The sequence below is a fragment of the Lynx canadensis genome, chromosome A1, assembly GCF_007474595.2.
Source record: "Lynx canadensis isolate LIC74 chromosome A1, mLynCan4.pri.v2, whole genome shotgun sequence".
In the NCBI taxonomy this organism is placed as follows: Eukaryota; Metazoa; Chordata; class Mammalia; order Carnivora; family Felidae; genus Lynx; species Lynx canadensis.
In genome coordinates this window covers 64315087-64327766 of record NC_044303.2, presented here as the reverse complement: position 1 = coordinate 64327766, position 12680 = coordinate 64315087, and the positions used below count along the sequence as shown (strand labels likewise).

The window sequence follows — 12680 nt, the reverse complement described above, 5'->3', positions numbered from 1 at the left end:
GGATAACTCCTGACTTTCTGGCTAGATAGGATCATAAATGGTAGCATGTCTACCAAACACAGAAAATTAAAACACAGATTTAGGAGAAAATTTGACAAGTTTAGTTTGGGGCTCATTGATTACACAATCTACATCTAACTGCTGCCTGAACATCACTGGAATTTGGTATATTGTTTGGGCATTGGGCCTTGAGTATGTGGATTTTCCTTCAGAGTCCTTCTCAGTTGAGCAAATCATTTCTTATAGAAAACAACCCCAATTACTAACAGAGGCACTATATATTGTCCTAAATTATAGAAACCGCTAATTATTTTGCTAAACTCTTGACTCATCCCCCCTCAAAAACAGTGTTTCAGGAAGATCAAATACATCGTGAATACATTCTGATATCTGAAACATTTGTGCTTTTGTAAATGCTGTGTCTGGAATGAATTTATCCCACACCCCACCTGACTATTTTTGATCTCCTGTGGACACCAGTACAGATGTAACTTTTAGGATGTTATTCCTGGCTAAATAAGTAAATATAAAATTTATTATTCTCATATTAATGAGTGCCTCATATTGTTTCATTTTTTAAAATATTTTAATGGTGTAGTTTATTTATTTACTTACATATCTGTCTCCCTTCTAGACTTTGATCACCTTAAGTGTATAAAGCAACATACATATATTTTAAAAACATACACAACTAGAAACAGCAAAGAGATTTCTTACAACTCATATACTGACAAAATATTATCAATTAGGCATGTAATGAGATACCTCAAATCAACCTAGTAATAAAATGAGAAAAGGGAAGGGAGGCAATTTGCAAAAAGGAATCACAAAATGACCAATAAACAAAAATGTGATGCTCAACTTCAGCAATCAGTGAAATGCACATGGCCAAAAAAGATCCCCTCAGTTTATGTAAACTTGAGACAGGTTTCTTCCAGACTCAAAGTTCCTGACCTCCCTCTCCTAGAGCCCTTACTTTAGAAAACTTGCTATTGTAACTCCTGCCTCTGCCCTTTGGAGATGTAAAAGTTCTCCCGCCTCTTAACAGTTTTACAACCCAGGACTGTTTTTGTCAAGGACCTGGGAGCCATCCCTTTGAAGTGTAACTTTTTTAAAAGATAGAGCCCGTATCCCCTGGTCTCTGTAGGAGTCTAACTTGGACAAGTGCCAGTTAGCAAACATTTATAGCCTAATCCCATTGACCAACCACTTCCCTAATCAACTCCAGTACGTTTCATCTAGTTCACCCCAGTGCTTAAAAACTCTCCCACCTTTTGTTTCAGCAGAGTTGAATTCAATCTCTCTCCTTTATTGCAATAGCCTTGACTCCTATTTCAAATGTTTTAGTCTCCCTTTCCCGTTTAATTCTGTCTGGTGCCATTTTTATTTGGCACACCTAAGTATAGTTTTTACATTTATATCTAAAAGTTTGCAAAATTAAAAAGTCTGAGGATATGTAATTTTGGCAAAAAGTAAAAAAAAAAAGTTTTTCTTTGGTTTTTGTGTAAACATAAATTGATACAATGGTTTTGAAGATCAATTTTACTACCCCAAGTAACTTATACTCAAATGCATAAAGAGCTTGCTTGTAGCATTGCTTAGACTCATTAAATTTGAAAACAACAGACAATACATTATGGTATATTCGTATCCCTAAGTGAATAAAGTCTATTTCATTAGCAGAAAGACTATTAATGATGTATAGATTTGAGAAACACAGTTGTGAAAAACATACACACGTTTGTATGTTTGTATGTACACATACAGGCAGGCATATACAGTATGTCAAGGTATACAACCAAAGATAAAGAAGGGCATTATCATTTCCTTAAAATTTTAAATGATCTGGGAGATTCAGGGAATATACCTTTGCAGTACTGTTGCAGCACAGGCTTTGGAAACTTCAGGATCCACACAATAACCAGACAGAACAATCAGATAGTAAAATCAAAATCACATGATATCATTTTACAGCCCAACTCATGAATTATCCTCACGAACCTCAAAATACGAATGCATGGAGACATATTAGCAATAGTCGCTAAACCCAATGCCGTCAGCATGTCTGCCGAAGAAAGCAGTGGGAAGCAACACAGCATGTTATGAGCCTGAAAACCAAAGACTGCAAAAAAGCCAACCAGTATTCACTGGAAATCAATCTGCAAACAGCAGAGAATCAGAAGTTTTTCCCACTCTAGCAGGGGGAGAGTGTAAACACCCTGATACAAGGCTGCAGGGCTGGAGCCTCTGACTCGAAACTAATCCACCAAGTCTTTCTTACTATTTGGGGGTCCACAAAGAAGAGAAACTGCTGGAAGTGGAATCAAGCATTAGTGGGACAAGGTCAGTGGAAAGAGAAGTCCTGAGTAAATGTAGGGGAGGAGATGGAACCAGAATATCTCAGAAAAGAAGCCACCATACTTTACAACTACGTGAAAACAACAGGACTGGGAAGTTAGTAAATTTAGAAAATCTATCTGAACCAAGCCTCCTTCTAAAAATTGAGAAAATTTAAATTCACATACAAATAAGCATCAGAAAATGATTGAGATCAAATCCTATAACAAGTTATTATAACAATATTATTTTGCTGCCATCTTTGCAATGAAAGCGCGCCAGAATGACATGCAGAAATCAGACCAAACATTTAACATATAATTTTCAAAAAAACCTGAAAGACATTTAAAAAAAGAAAAATAAGATACCAAATAATAACATAAACCAGAATTAGAGAAATTCGGAAATGAGGTTAGAGATTTTGAAAAAGAAGAGAAGGGGCGCCTGGGTGGCGCAGTCGGTTAAGCGTCCAACTTCAGCCAGGTCACGATCTCGTGGTCCGTGAGTTCGAGCCCCGCGTCGGGCTCTGGGCTGATGGCTCAGAGCCTGGAGCCTGTTTCCGATTCTGTGTCTCCCTCTCTCTCTGTCCCTCCCCCGTTCATGCTCTATCTCTCTCTGTCCCAAAAACAAATAAACGTTGAAAAAGAAGAGAAGAAAAAACCATTTAAAAATAAAATCTTGAAGGAGTGTAAGAGCAAAGAAACACCACTAGTAATACAGTAAGGGAAGTAGAAAGTGGAAAAAGGTAGATATCTAAAATTAAAAATAAATTTAACAGATCAAAAGTATTGAAGAATGTACTGAAAAGAAGCAAGAACAAGTCAACAAATGTATATAATAGGTGTCCTTGAGGAAAAACAAATCAAAACAAGGGAAGAGAACAATTACTTAAAACTATAACTCACTGGGTCGCCTGGGTGGCTCAGTCGGTTAAGCATCTGACTTCTGCTCAGGTCATGATCTCACGGTTCGTGGATTCAAGCCCCAAGTCGGGCTTTGTGCTGACAGCTCAAAGCCTGGAGCCTGCTTTGGATTCTGTGTCTCCCTCTCTCTCTCTGCCCCTTCCCTGCTCATGCTCTGTCTCTCTCTGTCTTTCAAAAATGAATAAAAACATTTAAATATTTAAAAAAAAGACTATAACTCATTATAATCTGCTAAAAATTTGATATTAATTATTTAAAAGGTATATTATGTTACTGAGAATGTCAACTCAGAACTGCCAACACAAAGCTATAAGCTATATTCTAGTAACATTACTGCACCTTAAAGAAAACAAGACGTTGGGCACTGAGAGAGTAAAAATATAAAATGTTATTTATAAACAGTAGAAAATTAGACTGTCAATATTTGCCAGCAATGCTTTCTCCCAGAACAGAAATCAGTGCATATTAAAGAGATGCAAGGAAAGAAAATCCCAATATTCTTCTATCCAGCAGAAATGACTTTCATGTAAAAGGGTCACAAACTCTTATCACCAAGTAAGAATTTATGAAATATTGTCTTTATAAGTCCTGCGTAAGAAATGTATTAAAGACATTTTGACAGAACTAGTAGTAAGCATTGCATATATAGTTACTGAAAGAATAAATGAAGTGTGCAGATGTAGTAGGTGAATAAAATTTAATTAGAATATGGATAAAATATTCCAAAATATAACTGACTTTAGTAATCATAATTGGTAGGGTAGTTTTAGTATTATTAATATTAATAATCACATTGATAATGTGATATATCTAAAATAGAGTAAAGCAAATGAGTAAGGAGATTATTTTATCTTTTATCACCTGTGTCTTTAAGAACCATGTCTTATGCCTAGATTGTGGCCATAAGAATACTATTTCTTAAGAAAACAAACCAAGGGTCATGTAAAAATGACTGATTCCATGTGTGTGACAGATAATGAACAAGCTCAGTTTGGAATATTTTCTTAAATTATATGACAATGAAACTAGCAAAAACTTTAAGGATCATGTCAAAAGAACTCAAAGGCCAAATCAGAGAAGGGTCAATTGGCATAATGTGGGACAATCTGGACTTCAATAAGGATAAGAATCACAAACATTCTTAAAGCTACTTTTGTGATGACCTTAATTTGTACAATCTTTAAGGGTGCCTGGGTGGCTCAGTTGGTTAAGTGTCCAACACTTGATTTTGGCTCAGGCCATGATCTCCACGTTTATGGGATTAAGCCCACAGCCTCTGTGTGGACAGTGTGGAGCCTGCTTGGGATTCTCTCTCTATTCCTCTCTCTGCCCCTCCCCTACTCTCTCTTTCTATCAAAATAAAAAAAATAAACATTTAAAAACCTGATTTTTTGATGGTGTTAAAAAAAAGAATTGGTCACCTTCTGAGAAAGGAAGGGTACCAATTCATTATCTTAAAACTAGTTAAATAAAAAGAAATATTCAAGAATCTATCCTGACTTTCCTGAAGATGATAAGTAAAATAGATAACTACATCACTGAAGTTGACTTTTATCCTGAGTGCATCTGTCAAAGAAAATAAGTAATGCTATAGAGAAGGGAAAATGACATATAAGACATTTCAGATGAGTAAGTATATGAGGAATTTCATATACCTATGAAAAAGCACCATTCAATGAATTATCATGGTAACAGAAATTAATATAGAATAAAATACTCTTCCACTTCAATTCTTTGGACAGATACACAAAATTAGTGACAATGGGGGAAAACGTTTGCAACAATGGGGAGCAATAAATAATAATGAACTCTTATTTATTGCTGTTAACCATATAAATTTGACTCAATCACCCTGTAAAGCAGTTTGACATTTCCTAGTAAAGCTTAACATATGCATGCTTTGCTTTGAGATATTGTCATGATACTTCTAGGTATATACTGCAGAGGCTCTTATACATGTGTATCAAGAGATACGTTCAAGATGGTTTATGGCAACATAATTCACTATATCCAAAAACTGAAATCAACTCCAGTATCCATAAACAAGAGAATAAATAAGCAAGTGTGTGTGCCCATAAATGAGAACACTATTCCTTGGTAAAATAAATGAGTACATCTACAGCCATCATCATGGATGAACTTCAAAAATATAACATTTAAGTGAAAGGAACATACCACATAACAACAAAAATGACATGATTCCACTTACATAGAATGCAAACTCCAGCAATATATGTTTGCAAATGCATAGATTGATGGTGAAAACTCTTAACAAGAGGAAAAGGGAATGATTTATATATAATTTATGATCATAGTAAATTCTTGGAGTGTAATGTGTTCAGGGAGAGGCACACAGAGACATGGAAATATTCTGTTTATTTGACTGGGTAGAGAAGTAGATACAAATTCATTTTGTCATTTTCCTTAAACTGTGCATGCGTGAGTATGTGTGTGTAATTATAGATTTTTCTCTATTTCTATACATCTATATTCGTCTCTGTTTCTATCTCTATATTATTGTTATGACTTCACCTGGTTGTATGGAATATTCCTTTCTTTCTTGCCAGTTCACGGTAGAAGCATTTAGGAAAATCCTTTTACATATCTTACTCAACAACTTTTTCTGGTTCAGTGTGGGGATGGATGGGGCACTCCTGTAATGCTATGTACGGATTAGGTTATTTAACCCTCGCAGGATGTTCTTGGAAAGTACTATCATTATCCCCATCTTAAGGAAATTCAGGCACAGCACAATTATGTGTGCAAGGTAATTGGTAAATTACTTGTGCAAGCTACACTTCATTTACACGTTTGTTTTTTTAACCAGTTCACTGTATTGCTAGTAAAAATAACACTGCACATTCAAACAAAACGACCACATGGAAAAACTTGTAATAGTTCTTTGCCTAACGAATAAAATGCAAACTCTTCACTCTTGAATTTGGAACCCATTATGATATTTTCAAGCCACATTTGAATAATGTTGGTCCTCCCCTCTCTCCTCACAGCTCCCCAATCTCTGTTCACCATGCTCGCTCTTCACAAGATACCTTCTTCCTTCCTGTTGTCATAGCTGAAACTAAGTCATGCACCCACCTTCTCAAATGCCACTTTCTCATAAACATCACCATTAATTTGTTTTTTCAGATGGCCCTTTCCCTGTCTCCCCTATGCAGTATTTTCTGATTGCCCCATTTAGATAGTCTCTCTCCCTCCTCTTAGTTCACATGAAAGTTTGATTTATCTCTGTTGGAATTTAACATGAGTCAGGAGCTTGTGCAAACTATTTCTTCAGTGTTCATCACAAACTGGTAGAGATGAAAGTGAGACATTTCTGCTCACATACAAGAAGCACTGTTCCAAAATGGAAGGCTGCTTGAAGCAAGTGTTCCCTGAAGGCTTCAGACCCCATGAAAAGATGGAAGTGGATGTCCTTTGGTGTTAGGAAGAAAACCCTTGGCTTAAAACAGTCAAACAGACTGATAACCAAAAATCATATAGCGTAAGCCACACTCCCAGTCTAATTGTTATAGTCCCTAACGCCTTCGTGTATATGATGTTCTTTTGGTATGCTAACATATACATGTAGATGGTGTTTTAAGAGTTCATGCTACTTTAATAAAGCTTTAGATATACTAATAAATAAGGGATATAATAAACAAGGGTACACATGTTTGTTCCTCATGGAAGAAATGGTTCTTAGACCAGCAGCAAGAGCATCATATAGAAGCATACAAGCAATGCCCCCCTTAGACCTCCTGTATCAGACTCAGCTTTTTAACAAGGACCCCAAGTGTTTTGTATACACAAGCAACTTTGACAAGCTCTGGGCCCAGATCACATGCTCTGTTGTTTACATTAATTATTTATAGTTAGATGAGCACTTAATTGGTCAAAATCCTATATGAAATACTCTTTGTACTTAGTTAGAGATATGGAAGTCATTAAGGAGCTGAAAGTATACCTGACTTGTTTCTACATGATCCACTTTATCAATTCCTCCTGAGAGACAATTTCAATAACCATTCTGTTTATTTGCAACCAAAGGCTATAAAAATAGACCTGGGTAGAAATATGATTTGTTTCTGGTTTCACTGACAGTCACATGACTCCAGGCAAGCCATGATAAAATGTATCTGATAATAGTTTCTTAAAAATTTCAGTTTTTACTTCCTCTATTGGTCACACAGTCATACTGAGCATTGTGCTAGTTCAGAGAGACCATAGCTTCTTCATTTTACATCCTCTGGCATGGTACAGATTTAGTCACGAGATCTGCAGAATACTTGCTTGATCTGGGATGCATGCTAGGAGGCTTCGTAAGCTTTAATTAATAAGTCTTCCCTCTTCACCTGAGTGATTGAACATCAGTTCTGTGTCTAAGCCAAAGCAACGAAAATCATTCCATAGGCATTCAAGGACAAACCCTCTTATTCCAATTCTATTATTTAAATCCACGAATGTGATATATAATGTTTCAAGAGAATGAATGATGATTTTAGATGTTTCATTAGGTATCCAGATACCACTACACAATCTTGTTAATAAAATAGCAAGCAGCCAGGATGAGTCTCAATTATTTAGACACCGAAATGGAAGTGTATAATCAGAATAATATTCATAGTTATCACATCTTAATTAAAATATATTTATCTTAGAGATGTACTTCATTTCTCTTTAGTATAATATTCACCAGCAGTGTAAAGACTGTAGTAGATGACAGTTTCAAACTGTTTATATTTTTCAACATTGAACAGAATCAGGAAGTGTTTCTTTGTGAAAATCTTTTTGGCTTTATCATGATCCTTCAGTATTAGGCATTATAAAATGTACATTAAAGTATATATAGTCATTATTCAAGATTACTTTCTCTGTGTCACAAAGATTTGAATCTAAGTAACCTTATACAAGATGATTTATTTTTAGCATCACTGAATAAACACATAGCTAGTTATTTTTAGTAAACTTTCTTATATTGAGGATAATTTATTAAAGGGCCATTTATCAACACTTTGCAAAGCAAACTAAATACATTTTGTTTTAATTGAATTTGGTGAAACTTTAATTTAGAAAGAATACCCATACTTTTAATATGCTTATTTGGAACTATTATTTTTCAAGGAAACTATGATTAATATAAACAAATGCATACTTGTATTATCTGTTTGACATAATTTATATTGGAAAAAATCATCAATAGATAATATAAAATGATTTCTACAAAATGAATAATTACATAGTTTTAGTAATTCTGGAAAGAAAAATAAAGACTGCATTTTTTAAAGAAAATGCCACTTGTAATTTTTTTGAGTTCTCCTTGACCTCTATGCCTGAGATTCTGAAATAAAGGTGATTTGTGGCAAAAACAAGTTTGAGGAAGCCAAGAATTTTCACTCACTCTACAATCGTGCATCACTAAATAAATCAGCAACTTCTATTCTTCAGTGGTTAACAAAGTCTTATTTATTATCTTCATTTTACTATGCACATGGAATATACTATTCTTTTCCAAGGTCATTGTTAGTACCATGCTGTAGATGCATTTGTCAGATGCTGCTCTAAGGTTAGTTACTAAGTGACAAGTCCAAACCCAATATAAACAACAGTTCTATTTATTTTAGGCTATTGAAGGTGAACCAAAGTTTCTTTCCATATCTAGTAGCTTTATATTTTGATGTTATTTCCCTTCTACTTCCAAATTAATCTCCATTAAGTTGAACACCTTTGGTATTCATAAACTTACCTCCTGAGATAAAACACAGGGAATGCTTCATAAACTAGATGGTGCTATCAGGGGCCGGGTACCGTATCACCACTGTTCTTATGACGCAGTAAGCAGTTTGCGCAACAGGGAATCATTGAGAACAGAGATGATGAAAGGTTGGAGAACTGAGTCCTGCATTCTAGAAATATTTAGAATTTGGGATGATGATGAAAACCCAAACAAAGAGAAGAAGAAGAGCAGCTAATGAAATGAGAACCTAAAGGCTAACAGTCCTTTTGAAGAAAGACTTTGGGTGGCTGAATAGGAAGCCGAGGGATCAGATTGCTGCACTGGTAGTCTGAATGCACCAGTCTTTATGAACCCATACGATGATCCTTCTGCAGAGACATGTTGAGTAAAAAGGAGACATGACCACTAGGAAAAAAGTCATCTGAACACACACCAAACGATCTTTGTTGCCATTTACAGTTGCTTAGCTAAAATAAAATTATTTCTAAAAACTGCTAAACACACTGTATAACATTGTATGAACAATGATGAATATGACAATAGAAATTATCACAATTTGAAAACTGAAAATCACCCTACTATTCTTGAATGTATTATAGCTGAAACAAACTGGGGTCAAATTCAATGCATCTGAGTTATCACTGTGAACCACCTTATCAAAATGAATCTGGTTCTAGGTTACACAGTCTGTGTTTTTCTTTAAAATTGAAATTTAAATTACAATATCACATATGAATTGCAAGCAATGCTACTACAGATTCCAAAACGATACATGGACTAGTTTTGCTGCAGCTCGTATTTTAGTGTCATTCTGGTTTGTTTTTCAACATTTGAAACTATCAGAATTTCGGGTATTAGAAGAATAGTCAAGTAGTTGAAAAAGTATTGATGATTGTGTCAATATGTTTGCTCTGCATGGCTAAAAGAACAGAACTTGTTTTTTCCCACTGGTGTTTAGAACCTGCATCAATCAGCTACTTTGAAAGGGTGCCAAGTGTCAAGTGAGGCAAAATGAAGGTTCAAAGCCATTTTGACCCTACACTTCCAGGTTACTAGTGAAATAACCACACCTATACAAATGAGCCAGATTCAATACCTAAAAAAAAGCACAGAGTAAGTTCCCATAAGATTGGAATTTTTAAATCATTTTACTGAAATAGGAAAATATTTTCAGTTTCCTAAGAGTAAACACTGCAGAGTACAGATGGCTGCTTTTTATAAGAAACATATCAGTTATCATGTCATAATAGCCACCAGGTAGTTTTGAAAGCTAAAAAGTTGTTAAATTATTTGATACCATTGGTGATGAAAACAAAATGATACCTAAAAGGTATATAAATATTTTGATGGTAAAACTTTGCCCGTTAAAGTGTGTAGAACCCTCTCTTGTTTGAAATAAACATGAACAAGAACAGATGGAAGATCAGGTTAAGGAATAATTAGTAAAATATTCACCAGCTTTGAAAATTGTCATAAATGAAGCAAAATCAAATTTGCAGAACACAATAGTAGTGTTATTCCATGTAATCCTATATGGCTATAATTACATAAATACATTTTGGTATAACTCTTTCTAATCAGACATTTTTGAGGTGACAAATGAACTGTATTGTAGTAAGGTTGTATTTTATAAAGAATACACATCCGTGTAAAGAAGAGACAATGGTGCATTTCAAGTTCTTTATTCAAATTCAAACCTGGCAAACTTTCTAGAGCACTTGAGTTTTAAGTCATTATAGCCATCTAAAACTAGGTCTCAACTTGCTTTAGCAATATATCAAATGAGACAAACACAAGGAAAATATGATCGTGCTGTATAAAAATAGAAATGTGACCTATGCATTGCTACTTTCCCTGCCCCTATTTATTTCAGCATACTATCCACAGTGGTTTCCTAACCACTTATTAAAAATTGAAAGGCAACAGCTATAAACTCTGAGAAACACGATAGGCAATCCACTTATAGCAGATGTGGATTTTAAAAAAATGTTTGCCTGGAGTTGCTGAAAACCATCTAAATCTTAAATCTCTCCAATTCTGATGGATAGTTGCTTGCACCATACATGTTCATATCAGTAATAATTGAAAACAAGGTTTTGAGGTAAAAATTCATTCTTGCCACCTTGACAAGTATGGTTTGTGAGAAAATTATTAGTGGTTGAATATCCTCCACTATCTCTACTTCTCTTGTGAAATAAACAAAAAAAAAAAAAGAGAGGGAGAGAGTAATCTATTAATACATAATGAGTTCTTGAGCTTATAAATAACTCCCAGAGTGAAAAAATTCCTATAAAAATGCTAATTCTACACACACACACATACATGCATATAATTTATAGATGAAGTTTCAACTTCAACTATTCTTTATAATAATATTTATGCCTTAAAGCCCTACTAACAGTCAAATTGCAATAAAATTATGGTACATGGAAATACTGAAGATAAAATGAAAATGAAAGACTAACTAATATTATCCTAATAGATAAGTATCATAATTCCAAAATACAATGGAGGACATTTTAACTCTTAGAAAAATAATTTTTTTTCTAGTGAAAACCCTTTCATTTTCATTTTCTACTTCCTCCTTTTCTTGTTGTTTTGGCCTAACCAACAAAATATAGAGTAAAACAGAAGAATCAGCCTGATAAACTATATTAATACCAATAACAAAAACATGTATCCTAACCTGCCCCTACAAGAGTAGAAGATATTTAATTTTCACAAAGAAATTGCCTTAATATATCAAGACATTTTGTGGCCATTGGTTCAACTGCTGCTCCAATGTACTAAATCCCATCTATTTACTTTCTTTTTTCTTAATTTCTTTATGTTTATTTATTTTTGAAAGAGAGACAGAGCGAGAGCAAGCGTGAGCGGGGTAGAGGCAGAGACAGAGAGGGAGACACAGAATCCGAAGCAGGCTCCAGGCTGTGAGCTATCAGCACACAGTCTGAGGTGGGGCTCGAACTCATGAGTCATGAGATCATGACCTGAACTGAAGTTAGTCGCTTAACCAACTGAGTCACCCAGGCAACCCCCCCGCCCCGCGCCATCTATTTACTTTCTATATTAAATTCATTTCTATTTCTAACAGGAAAACATGTTTCTTCATATTAATTGTCCTTTGTATTTTGCACCTCTGTGGCTTCCATTTTTTTAACCAATATATCTGCCTTATAAAACAAGAGCCTAGAAAGAATGCAGTATTGATGCTTGAAGCATGTGTAGTGTTCTAAATTTATTACAAGAAGTGAAAAGCAAATGAATTCTTCTCCCACCAAAGTCATGAAAGGACATGTCTAACAGTTCCAAAGCAGCCCTTTGTGATTTAGAGAGAAACTATCAGACTAGCCTCCAGATAGGGCTGCACAGGTCCAGAAAATTACTTTATAAAGTAGTCACCTTTGGTATGACCTGAGATAAATAAAGAGCTGGAAGGTAGCTGCCCTGGGTACATTAACTTTCATCCTTCTTTCTCAGTTGATAACTTTGGTTGTCTTGCCCACCTGAACATCTGCATATACCTAACAAGAAAGAGCCAATATGCCTCATCTTTGAAAGTGAAGAAAAGAAAACAAAGTTCATCTGGTGATTTGTTGTGGCTGTTGTCATTTGCAAGCTCCATCTTTTGCCGTGGTGATCAGTCCAGCCATACCGGAAACGGTTTTCAAACTCATACAACCGCA

General features: G+C 34.9%; 1 protein-coding gene across 1 annotated transcript in view; it reads right to left on the bottom strand.

The window, feature by feature from the left end:
* Positions 1–12680, bottom strand: part of LOC115512044 (glypican-5) — a 944740-nt gene that overhangs the window by 718945 nt on the left and 213115 nt on the right. The window lies entirely within an intron of this gene.